Below are 13,366 nucleotides of genomic sequence, written 5' to 3'. Positions count from 1 at the left end.
GGAGTATATTTAAAGTCTTTTTAAGTAAACCCCTTACATTCTAACTTTTGTCCTTTTCCTAGAGTTCTGGTAGTATTGACATGGCTTTCATAAAAAGACAGGGCAGAAAACAGTGCAAGCAATGTGTGTTAAGTTCCTTTTTGGAGGCAGGATGAAAGCCCATGTTTGTCGACTAACATTAATACATAATTTTGTTGGGCCCATGCATAACGGAAGGATTTCATAGCCTATAGAAATGTTAATTAGTCTTCTAATGGGAAATTTTTAAAGCTGCCATGGCTTGTATTGGAATTTCTTCCTCTTGGGGTTTTTGTTGTTTCATCTCTAGTTTGAATGCTGGGGGCCCCCCTTCGGTTGAATCGTACGAAGAGGAAGCCTTGTGAGTTCGTTGGATCCATCTGGAGAAATACAAGCATACCCCTTTCCCTGTAAGATTGGTTTCTTCGATTCCCATTGATTAGTTAACCTGTCTTGATACCAGATGGGCAGAGGAAGGGAGATGTCCTTTAATGCCTCGAAATGTTTTTCTGTTTTTGTCAAAATACCTCCTTGTGGTAAGTTTAAAAAATTTTAAAACAAATAAAGCTATATTAACAATAGTTATAGACTTAAAGTATATTGCATTGGAATCTAGTAAAGTCTGTTCTGGATAAGGAAGATAAAAATGTTAATGTGTATTTCCTCTTTAAAAATTTTTTTTATTTGTAGTTTCAGTGTGTGATGTGTTTATTTAAGTATGTCTTGTGTTTGTGGATTATAAGGAATGTCTGTAATCTGTTTAATGGAGAATGAATGTAAAAATTGTTTGAACTGTCCAGAAGTAGGGGCCATTGTCTTTTTTTATAGAATTAGGTGTTCTCATTATTGTAAAGTAAGGTAACAGGTGGGTTATAACATATCGTGTAGCTTCACCTCGGAGAGGTGTGGCCCTTATAAAAGAAGCATTTGTATCAATTGAGACATGTAAGAAGGAAGAGGAAGAAAGTTCAGGGTAATGAGTTATATCCATTTGCCATAAAAGTCTCTTCCATTTGTCATAAACCTTTTTTATACTTTTGTATTCATCATTCTATTTGTTATTCCTTATACCTTTTTATTAAAAACATACATCTTAAAAACATATATCTTATTTTTCTTTAGCAACGATGAAGTGTCTTGTATATTAGCATTTTATAGATTGGTGAATATATTTATTATATTTATATTGTATATATATTTATTTTTTATATAAATATATATATATATTTATTAATAGTCTAAAATCTCTTTAGTTTTTCTGTAAGAAAAACTTTGTAAGAGGAAGTTAGTGTTTGGTAATTAATGCTTTAAAATCTTATTTTAGTTGGAAATGATTTAGCTATTTAATAAACTTTTATCATTTACTTTAGTATAACTCTAGAAATTTAAGTTATCCCAATCCTAAGAGATTATTTTAGATAGATATTTTTAAAATATAATTATTTTTAATAGAGTTCATCTAAAAGTTTTCATCTCATATATATATAAAGTGTTACTTTTTTGTTGACAAATTTAGTTTACCTTAAACCTAGGCATAATAAAAGTATTATACAATGTTGATGATTTAAGACATGTCTTAATTAGATTAGCAAACAAATATTATATTTAATTTTGAATATTTTTAAGTTCATGTGAACCTGAATTTAAATAGAGCTCATTTATAAATTAATTTCATATTATCCAAAAACAAAAACATACATTGAGACATAGATAAATTTAGATAGACAGACAGACATAGTTTTCTGTTTGAAATTTAAAATATCCTTTTGTCCTATCTTTTTTTTTTTTTCTTTATTTTTTGAGTTTTACCATTTTGTTTATGGTTTGAATCCCACACAGAGTGGGCTTTGTATCCCAAGGACATGATAAGACTTAATTTTAGTTTTTTTTCTTAGGCCTGTTTTTGTTTCCTAGGCAGAATTGGAGCTCCAAAAAAGTATTTTAGCAAGTCAATATTTTCCTAATTGCACGTGTAAGAAGGACTGGTTTTGTAATTTCAAAGAAGATTTTATTTTAATCAGTTTTTTCTGGAGTCTTAATATCATGGCCATTCAGTGTCAAAAATGTCATTTCTCTTTTTTGTAGTCACATATATCATTAATGATATATGCATGAGGGAATTGTTGTCACATTGGGTGTAAAGCCTTGGCTACAAAATTTTGACAAATAGTAGGACTGTTAAGCATACCTTGAGGTAACATAGTCTATTGAAATCTTTTATGAAGCTCGATGTGATAAGAAAAGGGAGGGAGAAAGTAAATCTCTCTCGGTCTAAAGGGTGTAAAGGTATATTAAAAAAGCAATCTTGTAAATCAACAATTATGTGCCAGTTTTGAGGAATAGTAGTAGGTGATGGGATCCCTGGTTGCAATCCACCCATAGGTTTTGTAAATGTATTAACTTTTCTATGGTCTGTTAAAAGACGCCATTTGTTAGATTTCTTTTTTATAACAAAAATAGGAGAGTTCCAAGGAGAGAAAGATTCCTCAATATGTTTCAGTTCTAATTGTGTGTCTATAAGTTCTTTAGTAGCCTGTAATTTTTCTTTTGTAAGAGGCCATTGCTCTGTCCAAATAGGTTCGTCATTCTTCCAAGTTATTCTAATAACTGTTTTGTTTGTAAAATGAGCAGTGGCCCCCAGGAAAAATGTGAATGTATATCTGAGTCTGCCATTGCATAAGTAAATCCCTTCCTATTAGACTAAGTGGTGCATCTATCACATAATGTCTTAATGTTTTAGGATGGCTTTTTGGTTGCTCATGTGGGTATATTTGAACATTTTGATATATTTCTTGTAGTTTGGTTTGAGAAATTCCTGCAGTTTGACAAGAGATTTTTTTGTATAGGCCAGGATTTGGGCCATAAGTATTTGGAAATAATAGTAATATCAGATCCAGTGTCAAGGAGACCAGAAAATATCTTACCAATAATTTTGATATTTATATTTGATCGGACATATTCAGATACCACTGATGTTCATAAGGATTGTTTTTAATCTGTACTGCCAAATCTGCCTGTCCGTATATCATTAGAGGAGTTAACAGAAATGTAAGGCAAAAGAAGTAATTGAGCAATTTTGTCCCCCTTTATGAATTGCCATATTCTGAGATGACATCATGATTTGAACTTCTCCTTTAAAATCTGAATTAATTACTCCAGGGTGAACAGTGATTCCTTTAGAAGTCAAATTGGATCGGTCAAGTAAAAGACTGAAGGTTTGTTGGGGTCAGGGGCCCAAAAAGTCTGGTAGGTATTCTAAAAAGGACTGCTTGAGGGTAAAGGAGAAAATCATTTAGGGCTGGTATATCGATGGCAGCATTGCTGGATGTTGAGGGTTTGAGGGAAAAGATGGAATTTGCCCCTGGCTTTGGCTGAAGGGGACCTGGGGGGTCCCCTGCTTAAGAGTTTTCTGGAATAGGTTTTCCTTCAATATCAAATTTAGATTTACAGTCTTTTTGGCCCAGTGCATTCCTTTACAGCAGCGAGGGCAGATTTTTGGAGGTCTTTTATTAGCCTTCTTAGGGCAGTCCCTTTTTATCTTCTTATCTCCACAGGTAAAACATCCTTCATTTTCCTTTCTCAAGGCGGTAGCCATTGTTTCAGCTAGCTTTTGCATCTTTTGAGTTTCTGATCCTAGATTGCGACAAGCCTTCGAATAATCAATAATAGTTCCAGTCTCACGAATTGGAGTGATAGCTTTTTGACATTTCTGACTTGCATTCTCATAAGCAGGTAATTTCTCTAGCTGTTTTTTTTTTCTTCTCCAGTTATAGTACAGGAAATAGCAGTTTCTAATTTAGCTAAAAAATCAGCATAATTTTCATTAGGTCCTTGTAATATTTTAGTGTAGCTACTGGTAGGCTCTCCTTGAGGAGTAGTTTGATCCTAAGCTTAAAGGGCCGTTGTTGTTAATTGTTCATGTAACAAGGGAGGGCATTGTATTTGAGCTTCTATGGCATCAAATTTTCCAGTGTCAGTTAACATTTCAAAAGTAATTTGGTTTTGGGGAGTGCCAGCTCGAGCATTCTTGTTAGTGTGATCTCTGGCTATATCGTGAAACCACATTGTCCATTGAAGATATTCTCTTGGTTAAAGGAGAACTCTTACTAAAATTTGCCAATCATAAGGAATAAAATTTTTAATAGAAGATGGCATAGCGTTTAGAAGTTCTTTAGCGAAACGTGAATGAATGCCGTACATAGTTATAGCCTTTTTCATTTATTGTATGTGAGAAAAATCAATGTCTTCATATTGAGGTATTAGTTGTCTTTGAGCATTAACATTTTTTTAACATAGGAAAGGCAAAAAGATCATTGGCCTCAGAGACTTGAGATTGTAAAGCCAGCAATTTAGAGAGCCTCTGTCGCAAAGGAGAGTGAGTAAATGTCAATTGTTTGCAAATGTGAGTCTGTGTTAAGGACTTATCATTATTATCTAAAAAAGTATTGCCAGTTTTGGTGTCAAAAGGTGTCTCAGGAGAGTTGTTATCATAATTACTAGGTTCTAGCAAAGGAGAGACTTTTGGAGTTGTGCCTATTGGCAGAGGAGGAGAATTTGGAGCAGACGGAGTAGGATTGGTAGGAAATTTTTGAAATATTTTATGTTGTTTTAATTGGGCCTTTTGTAAAGTTTCATCATCTAATTTATATTCATGTTTTGTCTGTTGTCGAATATTGGGAGGGCTAGAATTACCTTGAAATGGCAGAATTACAGCTTTAATGAGAGCTCATAGGGGCCAGAAATCAATTGGAATATTTTTTCTCTGTCTGGCGGCTTGTTCAACATTTTCTTTGACCTGGTGCTAAATATCTAAATCAAAACTATCTTTATCAGGGAACCAAGGATTACATTCAACCAGTGTTTAAAGGCAAGCCTCTATTCGTTGGCACAAAACCAAAAGTCCCTGAGCTTTAAACAAATGGTGAAGTAAAGTAGCAAAATGATGGGCCTTTCCAGCCGTTTAACCCGTGTCTTAGTACTTACTGACCTCAGTAGGCCCTGAGGCATTCTGTCTGAAATGCCATGTATACCAGGTCCCTGTTCAGGCGCCACTTGTTGCGGTCCTTTAATGGACTGGAACCTGGTGGTCCGCAGTCGATGATAAGAAAGTGAAAGAAGCTGATACTCCCTGGTTTATGCAGAGAACCAATAAGACCCTACAACAGGACTTGTACCAATCACGAAGGCACAGGGCGCCCTCTCGAGGAGATCTTGAAAGCCCGGGCAGGAGAATGAGCTTAGTTAGAGAGAGAGAGAGAGACATGGGGACCCAAGCTCTGATGGAGCAAAGGTGCTTTCATGATCTTTCTGTGAATATATATAGGCTGCTGTACAAGGAATTTCTTTCAACAGTGATAAAGATCAGAAAATCAAAGGTACAGCAACTGTTACCAAGGGAACAAGGGATTAACAATGGTCATAGGGTCAGAGACAATCCATATCTCAAGAATGAGGGTCGAGACTAAGCAGTTTTGTTGTAAGGAGAATGTTTACTGAAGGAGATTCATTCTTGTCTCATCCTATGTCCTCAGTCCTGGGAGTGGCGTACTGTTCCACTTGTTTCTGTTGCCAGAAACTGATAAGAAACAGGATTTATGAGAAACACCACATAGGAATCCTTCTGTTAAACATTCCCTGACATATACCTATGGGCTTTCCCGTACATTTTCCAATGGAATTTTTATTTCTGTGCCATGTTCTTTTAATTAATTTAACTTTGCAATAAGTCTTGTTTGATAACCTGATAGTTCATATATCCTTGAAAATTTTTCTTCAGGAATGTCTCACCTATTCTTGTTGCTGTTCATTTTAGAAATACATTACCAAGTATCTAACAGAACAAAATCGTAAGAGCAGAATTTTGATGGACTGTTTTTTGATTCTGTCAATCAACAGAGAATTGGCATGTTTATGATATTGACTGACTGTGAACTTTGTGTGTCTTTTTATTTATTGAAATCTTTATTGCCTTTCAATAAAATTTTATAGTCTACAAAGATTATCTTGTAAGCTTTTTATATTTTAGCATTTAAGTCTTACTTAATTTGATATTTATTTTTGGATGCAGGATAAGATTGGGGTACAGTTTTTTCAGATGAGTAATTGTGGTAACATGTTAAATAACTTGTCTTTTCATCTAAATAGTTGATATTCATCAATGAACTCAATTGGCACTACTGAGATGTATTTAAGTCGTATATATGTGGGAATCTTTTTCTGAATTTCTTTTACATTTGTTAACATTTACATAGTAATATTTTTCATAAGCATTAATTGCTATATTATCTTCACTGATTTTGTTCATAGTATATATTATTATAAGAAATATTTTAATACTGTATTTTTTTGGATTTGAGGTATTGGCATTTCTCTGCTCTGTCAAGCTAGTGTCTTAGTTTTAATATTTGTTACTTTAAAGCTTTTCTTTAGGCTCTTCATCCACTAAATTTTAATATGATTTATTGAATATCCAAATATAGTCTTTTGGAATTCTGACTGAAAATGTATACATTTATATGTTATTTTGGGGGAGAATCAGTATTTTATTTCTGTTCAGAAACAAACTATATTTTAATACAGATTTTGATTTATGCCATTTACTTAATTTTTATTGTTGCTTTCAAGTAATTGTATTGTGTTTTTCTTTTATCATTTTTTAAAAAATATTTTATTTTTGAGTCCAGTTAAGTATAGTAGATCTCATATTTTATCATTTAGGGATAATTATTGTTGGTTTCAGTCACATTTGCTAAGGCTTTATTACATTAAAAACTTGCCATTTTACAAGGAATGACTGAAGAATATTTATGTATTACTGGACTCAATTTGCTAATATTTCATTAAGGATTTTTCTGACAGACTTTGTGTACTTTGTGGAGTTATATCTTCATGAAATGTTCTATAGAATTCACAGGAAAACCACCTTGACTTAGAGATTTCTTGGTGTGAGGTTTTTTGTTTTTTAAAGGCATACATTTCCCATTTGTTTTTAAATTTTGAGCATAATTGTTTTCCAGAATATTTTTGATGTCAGTTGTAGAACTTCTCCCCACGAAACCACAGTTCCTGACCCTGAAATGTGACTCTTTTCTGTGAGAATGAATGTGCCTCCAAGGGACCTGGCTCATCATGCGTTTTTCACAAGGCTGTGCAAGTACTAATAAGTCAACCCTTGTGAGATCAAATATGCATATGATATGCACTTCAATTTTCCTAGGTATATAGAATACTCTTTCAATTTTTTCCTTTAATACTAAAGGAAAGGAGAAAACCTATACATGAGTACTAAATAATCTGATCTCCAGAAATGAAAACAGTATCAAATAACAGTTGTCCTTCAGAACCAAATATGTGACTGTTAGCTAGTGATTTTTTTTTTCTTTCTCATTCTTTCTTTTGAAAGTGAAAGTCACTCAGTTGTGTCTGAGTGACACAGTTGTGACTTCATGGACTGTAGCCTGCCAGGCTCCCCTGTCTGTGGAATTTTACAGGCAAGAATACTGGAGTGGGTTGCCATTTCCTACTCTGTGGTGTGAGGTTTTAAGTTATGAATTCAAATTTTTCAATAAATAAAGGATTATTTATATATTACATTTACTCTTGTGTCAGGTTTGTTATGTTTTCAAGTAGTTTGTTCATTTCACTTAACTGGTCTTTTCCTTTTAGGTTATAATTATTTTAAAAGTGGGAAGGAGGGACTTCCCTGGCAGTCCAGTGATTAAAACTCTGCCTTTCAGTGCAGGCAGTGCAGGTTCAATCGCTGCTCAGGGTGCTAGGATTCCACATGCCTAGGGGCCCAAAAACCAAAACACAAAACAGAAGCAGTATTGTATAACAAATTCAAAAACACATAGAAAAGCTGGTTCCCATCAATAAAATATTTCTAAAAAATAAGTGAAAGTAGGATGGATACTTTGCTGACAAAGGTCTATCTAGTCAAAGCTATGGTTTTTCCAGTAGTCGTGTATGGATGTGAGAGTTGGACCATAAAGAAAACTGAGTGCTGAAGAATTGACGCTTTTGAATTGTGGTGTTGGAAGACTCCTGAGAGTCCGTTGGACTGCAGGGAAATCAAATCAGTCAGTCCTAAAGGAAATCTGTCCTGAATATTCATTGGAAGGACTGATGCAGAAGTTGAAGCTCCACTACTTTGGCCACCTGATGTGAAGAACTGACTCACTGGAAAAGACCCTGATGCTGGGAAAGATTGAAGGCAGGAGGAGAAGGGGACGACAGAGGATGAGGTGGTTGGATGGCATCTCCAACTCGAGTTTGAGCAGGCTCCTGGAGTTGGTGATGGACAGGGAAGCCTGGCATGCTGCAGTCATGGGGTCGCAAAGAGTTGAACACGATTGAATAACTGAGCTGAAGGATGGATAGTGGCAGCTATTTATGGTTTTAATTTTCATTTCCCTGCTGACTAATGATTTCATTTTTTCAGTGTGTGTTATGCCTTTCTTAAAATGTTCCTTTGTAAAGTGTCCCAAGTCTTTGCCCATTTTTTGAATTGTTGGTTTGTCTTTTCTATTATAGTGTTGTAAGGGTTTTTTACATATTCTGGATACGAATCTTTTGTTTTATAGATGATTAGATAGAAATAGATGTGGATATATCTGTCTCCATCTATTCAGGTATTCTGTGGGTGATGTTTTCATTATCTCTGTGGTGTCTTTTGTAAAGCACAAGTTTTAATTTTGATGAAATTCCATGAAGTTCCATTTTTTTGTTACTCAGTTACTCAGTCGTGTTCGACTTTGTGACCCCAGGGACTGCAGCTCGCTAGGCTTCTCTGTCCTTCACCATCTCCCGGAGCTTGCTCAAACTCATGTCCATTGAGTCGGTGATACCACCCAGCCATCTTGCCCTCTGTCATCCCCTTCTCCTCCTGCCTTCAGTCTTTCCCAGCATCAGGGTCTTTTCCAATGAGTCTGCTCATTGCATAAGGTGGCTAAAGTATTGGAGCTTTAGCATCAGTCCTTCCAATAAATATTCAGGGTTGATTTCCTTTAGGATTGACTGGTTTGATCTCCTTGCAGTCTAAGGGACTCTTCTCCAACACCACAGTTTGAAAGCATCAATTCTTCAGCACTCTGCTTTCTTTATGGTCCAACTCATACATCCATACATGACTATTGGAAAAATCATAGCTTTAACTATATGGACCTTTGCTGGCAAAGTAATGTCTCTGCTTTTTAATATGCTGTCTAGGTTGGTCATAGCTTTTCTTCCAAAGAACAAGTGTCTTTTAATTTCATGGCTGTAGTCAGTCACCATCTGCAGTGATTTTGGAGCCCAAGAAAATAATCTTTTTTCTGATTGATTTATTTTGATACTTTTTTGAAGATTAAATGTTCTGTATGTTTGGTTTTATTTTGGACTCATACTGTTCCAAGGATCTATATGTCTTTCTTTATGTTAGTACCACATTGTTTTAATTACTTTAGTTTTATATTAGATGACATATTCTAAGCCATTTTTTTCAAAAGTTGTTTTTCCAATTCCAGATCTTTTTCTTTTTCATGCAGTTTCTTAGAAACACCTTGTCATTTTCTATAAAAAAACACTTCCTGGGATTTTGATGGGGATTCTCATCTATAGATGAGTTTGGGGAGAATTGACATCTAAAAGAGTTTGCCCGTTCATGAATGTGATGTATCTTTTAAAAAATTTATTTTAAAAAAAATTAAAAACAGATAAATAAAAATTTTATTTAGATCATCTTTCCTTTTAGCAGAGTTTTGTAGTTTTTAAGTACAGTCTTACACATATTTTGTTATCCCTGTACATTTAAAATTTCTTGTGCTATTGTAAATGAAATTTTAAATGTTATATTTGCTGATGTATAATTTATGTAAAAGATGTACTGTATCATGAAATCATTTTTAACTTTTAACTTCAAAATAATTACAGACTTATAAAACAAAGTTAGTGTAAGTCATCCATCTCTTCTTAAAATTTGCTTTGTCTATTTAACTCTTTTGTATTTACACAGACATTTTAGAATCAACATGTAAAGGTGTATAGATAAACCATTGGCTGTTTGATTAGAATTGCATTAAATTTATGGATTAATTTGGAGGAGAATTGACATCTTAAATATATCCGTGAGCATGGCATATTTCTGAGTTTATTTAGTTCTTCTTTAAATCTATAAATAATTAGTAAATTATTAAATTTCTAAATAACCTTTTATAGTTTTAGTCTATAGATTTTGCATGTATTTAAGAAATTAGCATTCCTGTTTTTCTTTTGGTCTTTTCAGTATTTTGCCTCAATTTTGTGTGTATGTGGATAAACTAAGGGACAGTTTTCCCCCATACTAGCTAATTTTTCTTTTCCAGGTCAGTTAATAACAGCCCATTCTTTCCTTACCAATTTGAAATTTAATATTCTTATTTTTTATGCTATTGTAATGATTAAAAAAATTTTTTTTTAATTTTCCAGTTGATCTTTATTATCTTTGTAGATACCTTTTCAGGTTGAGGACCTTCTCTTCTCTGTATTTGCGAAAAGATTTTTTTCATGAATGACTATTTTGTCAAATGGTTTCTTTTCATATACTGAAATGATCATGTTTTTTTCTTTACTGTGTTAATATGGTGAGTTGATTTTTGAATTTTAAACCCACCTTGCATTTGTGATATAAATTGTACTTTGTCATGACCTATTGTTTGTTTTATATCTTTTAAAATCCAATTTGCTAATATTTTAAGTATTCTGATTTTTAAGCACCTATATTATGAAGGATATTGGTATGTAGGTTTTTTTTGGTCACATCTTTCTCTGACTTTGGTTCCAGGGTGATAATGGCCTCATAATATTAGTTAGAAAGTGTTCCTTTCTCTTATATTTGCTGAAAGAATTCATGTAAGGTGGGTATTACTTCTTCCTTAAGTATTTAATTTACTAGTGATGTCATCTAGTCTTGATGTTGTTCATATTTTCTACTTCTTTTTTTTTTCTACTTCTTTTGTGTAATTTACACCTTTCAAGGCATTTTCTCATAAGTCAGCAGAGTCTGGTAGACCTTTGTCTGACAATTGAAATATCTATGTTGTACTACACCATTAAAGTATAGTAGCCACTGTATGTGGCGGAAGAGTACTTGAAATGCGTATAAGTGCAGAACTAAAGTTCTAATTTTATTTAAGCATGTAGCTGGTGACTTACTGTACTGAATATTATAGATCTAAGTTGTGAATTCACTTCCATAGGATTATTAATAATTTTAAAATATATTATCATATACTATGAATAAGTTTTAGTTTATGTTCATAATTTTAAATTTTTTTCCTACATAGTTGTTTCTAGGGATTTCCCTGATGATCCATTGGTTATTAGGACTCTGAGCTTCCACTGCAGGGAACCTGGATTTGATCCCTGGTCGGGGAACTAATGTCCTGCAAGCTGTGTACTGTGGTAAAAAACACAGACACACACACAATTGGGAGATACAAGGTTGTTTATAATATTATCTTATTTTTACTCTCTAATGAAACCTTTAGTGCTGTCTCTTTTACTCCTGAGGATTGGTAATTTGTGTCTTCTCTCCCTATCCTTTCCTCCTCTTTGTATTTTTTATTAAAATATTTTAAGTGTAAAAATACACATAAACTAAAATTTACCATTTTTATCATTTTTAAATGTTCAGTTCAGTAGTGTTCATTACATTTAGATTGCTGTGCAGCCAGTCTGTTAACTTTTAATCTTGCAAAACTGAAAGTCTGTACCTATTAAATTCCCTGTTTATCCTTTCAGCTGTGTCATCTACCTGTTTACTGTCTATCTCTATGAATTTTACTATACTGGGTACCTCATATAAGTGGAATTATACAGTATTTGTCTTTATGGGACTGGTTTATTTCATTTTAAATGATGTCCTTGAGGTTCATCTCTGTTGAAGCAGATGTCAAAATTTCCTTCCTTTTTAAGGCTGAGTAATATTCCACCATGGGCTTCCTTGGTGGCTCAGCAGTAAAGAATCTCCTGCCAATGCAAAAGACATGGTTTTGATCCTTGGGCTCCAAAGATCCCCTGGAGAAGGAAGTGGCAACCCACTCTGGTGTTCTTGACTGGGAAATCAGTGAACAGAGGAGCCTGGCGGGCTACAGTACATGGGGTTGTAAAAGAGTCAGACAGAACTGAGAGACTGAAAGCAATAACAACAGCAGCATTTTATCATATGGATATACCACATTTTATCAGTTCAGTTAGTAATAGATAACTTGAATTACTTCCATCTTTAAGCCATTGTAAATAATGCTGCAGTGAACATGGTGTACAGATGTAAATATCTCTTACAGACCATGCTTTTTATTCTTTTGAGATCATGTGGTCATTCCATTTTCAACTCTTTGAGAAACTGCCGTACTGTTTTATATAGTAGCTGTACCACTTTGCATTCACACCAACAGTGTGCAAGGGATCCAGTTTCTCCACATCCTCACTTACGTGGTAATTTTTTGCTTTTTGATAGTAGTTAGCTTACTGAATGTGAGTTGATATCTCATTTAAGTTTTGATTTACATTTCCCAAATACTTAGTGATGTTGAAGATCTTTTTCATGTATTTGTTTGCCTTTTTTATTTCTGTTTATGGTTAGTTTGTCTAGAAGCTTATCATTTTTGTTCTTTTTGAAGATCTTGCTTTTGGTTTTTCTTCACTGTTTATTTTCTGTTATATAGATATTTCTTTCTCTTTTTTTTTTCATTTATTTTTATTAGTTGGAGGCTAATTACTTTACAATATTGTAGTGGTTTTTGCCATACAGTGACATGAATTCCTTTTAACTTCATTACTCCTTTTGTTGAGTTGGCCAAATATTCATTTGCTTTTAAGTAAAATTAAAAGACATTAATATTTTCACTTTTAGCAAGAACTTTTTTGAACAGTATATTCAATAACCACATAAACTTTTTGGCCAACCAAATGAACTTTTGGCAAGCCCAATCAATACTTTGTGCTTAATCTGTTTTTTCTTGCTTCTAAAGGTGGAAGTTTAGGTCTTAGGTTTTAGATGTACAAATCCGTAAGTTCCCCCTCTAAGGACTTTTTTTATTGCCCTTCTCAAGTTTTGTTGTGTGTTCATTGTGTGTTCATGAACTTTATTCAGTTCATGTCCCTGCATGCATGTTACGTCGCTTCTGTCATTTCTGATTCTTTGCGACCCTGTGGACTGTACCCTCCCTGGCTCCTCTGTCCATTGGCATTCTCCAGGCAAGAATACTGGCAAGGGTTGCCATACCCTTCTCCAGGAAATCTCCCATACCCAGGGATCGAATCCGTGTTGCTTATGTCTCCTGCATTGGCAGGTGGGTTCTTTACCACTAGCACCACCTGGGTAGCCCCT

The 13,366-nt window shown here is 34.0% G+C and overlaps 1 protein-coding gene across 5 annotated transcripts in view; it reads left to right on the top strand.

Annotated features, from left to right (window-relative positions):
- Nucleotides 1-13,366, top strand: part of ZMYM4 (zinc finger MYM-type containing 4) — a 153,891-nt gene that overhangs the window by 53,661 nt on the left and 86,864 nt on the right. The window contains exon 1 of one of the 5 annotated variants that reach the window (XM_070468413.1): nucleotides 329-428. The exons of the other annotated variants lie outside the window; for them this stretch is intronic. The gene's annotated coding sequence lies outside the window, so the exon portion shown is untranslated. Of the gene's footprint in view, nucleotides 1-328; nucleotides 429-13,366 lie in introns of those variants that run through there. 5 annotated transcript variants of the gene reach the window in all.

The sequence above is a fragment of the Odocoileus virginianus genome, chromosome 5, assembly GCF_023699985.2.
Source record: "Odocoileus virginianus isolate 20LAN1187 ecotype Illinois chromosome 5, Ovbor_1.2, whole genome shotgun sequence".
In the NCBI taxonomy this organism is placed as follows: Eukaryota; Metazoa; Chordata; class Mammalia; order Artiodactyla; family Cervidae; genus Odocoileus; species Odocoileus virginianus.
The sequence above is the reverse complement of the archived record's forward strand: the minus strand, read 5'-3'. Positions and strand labels throughout refer to the sequence as shown.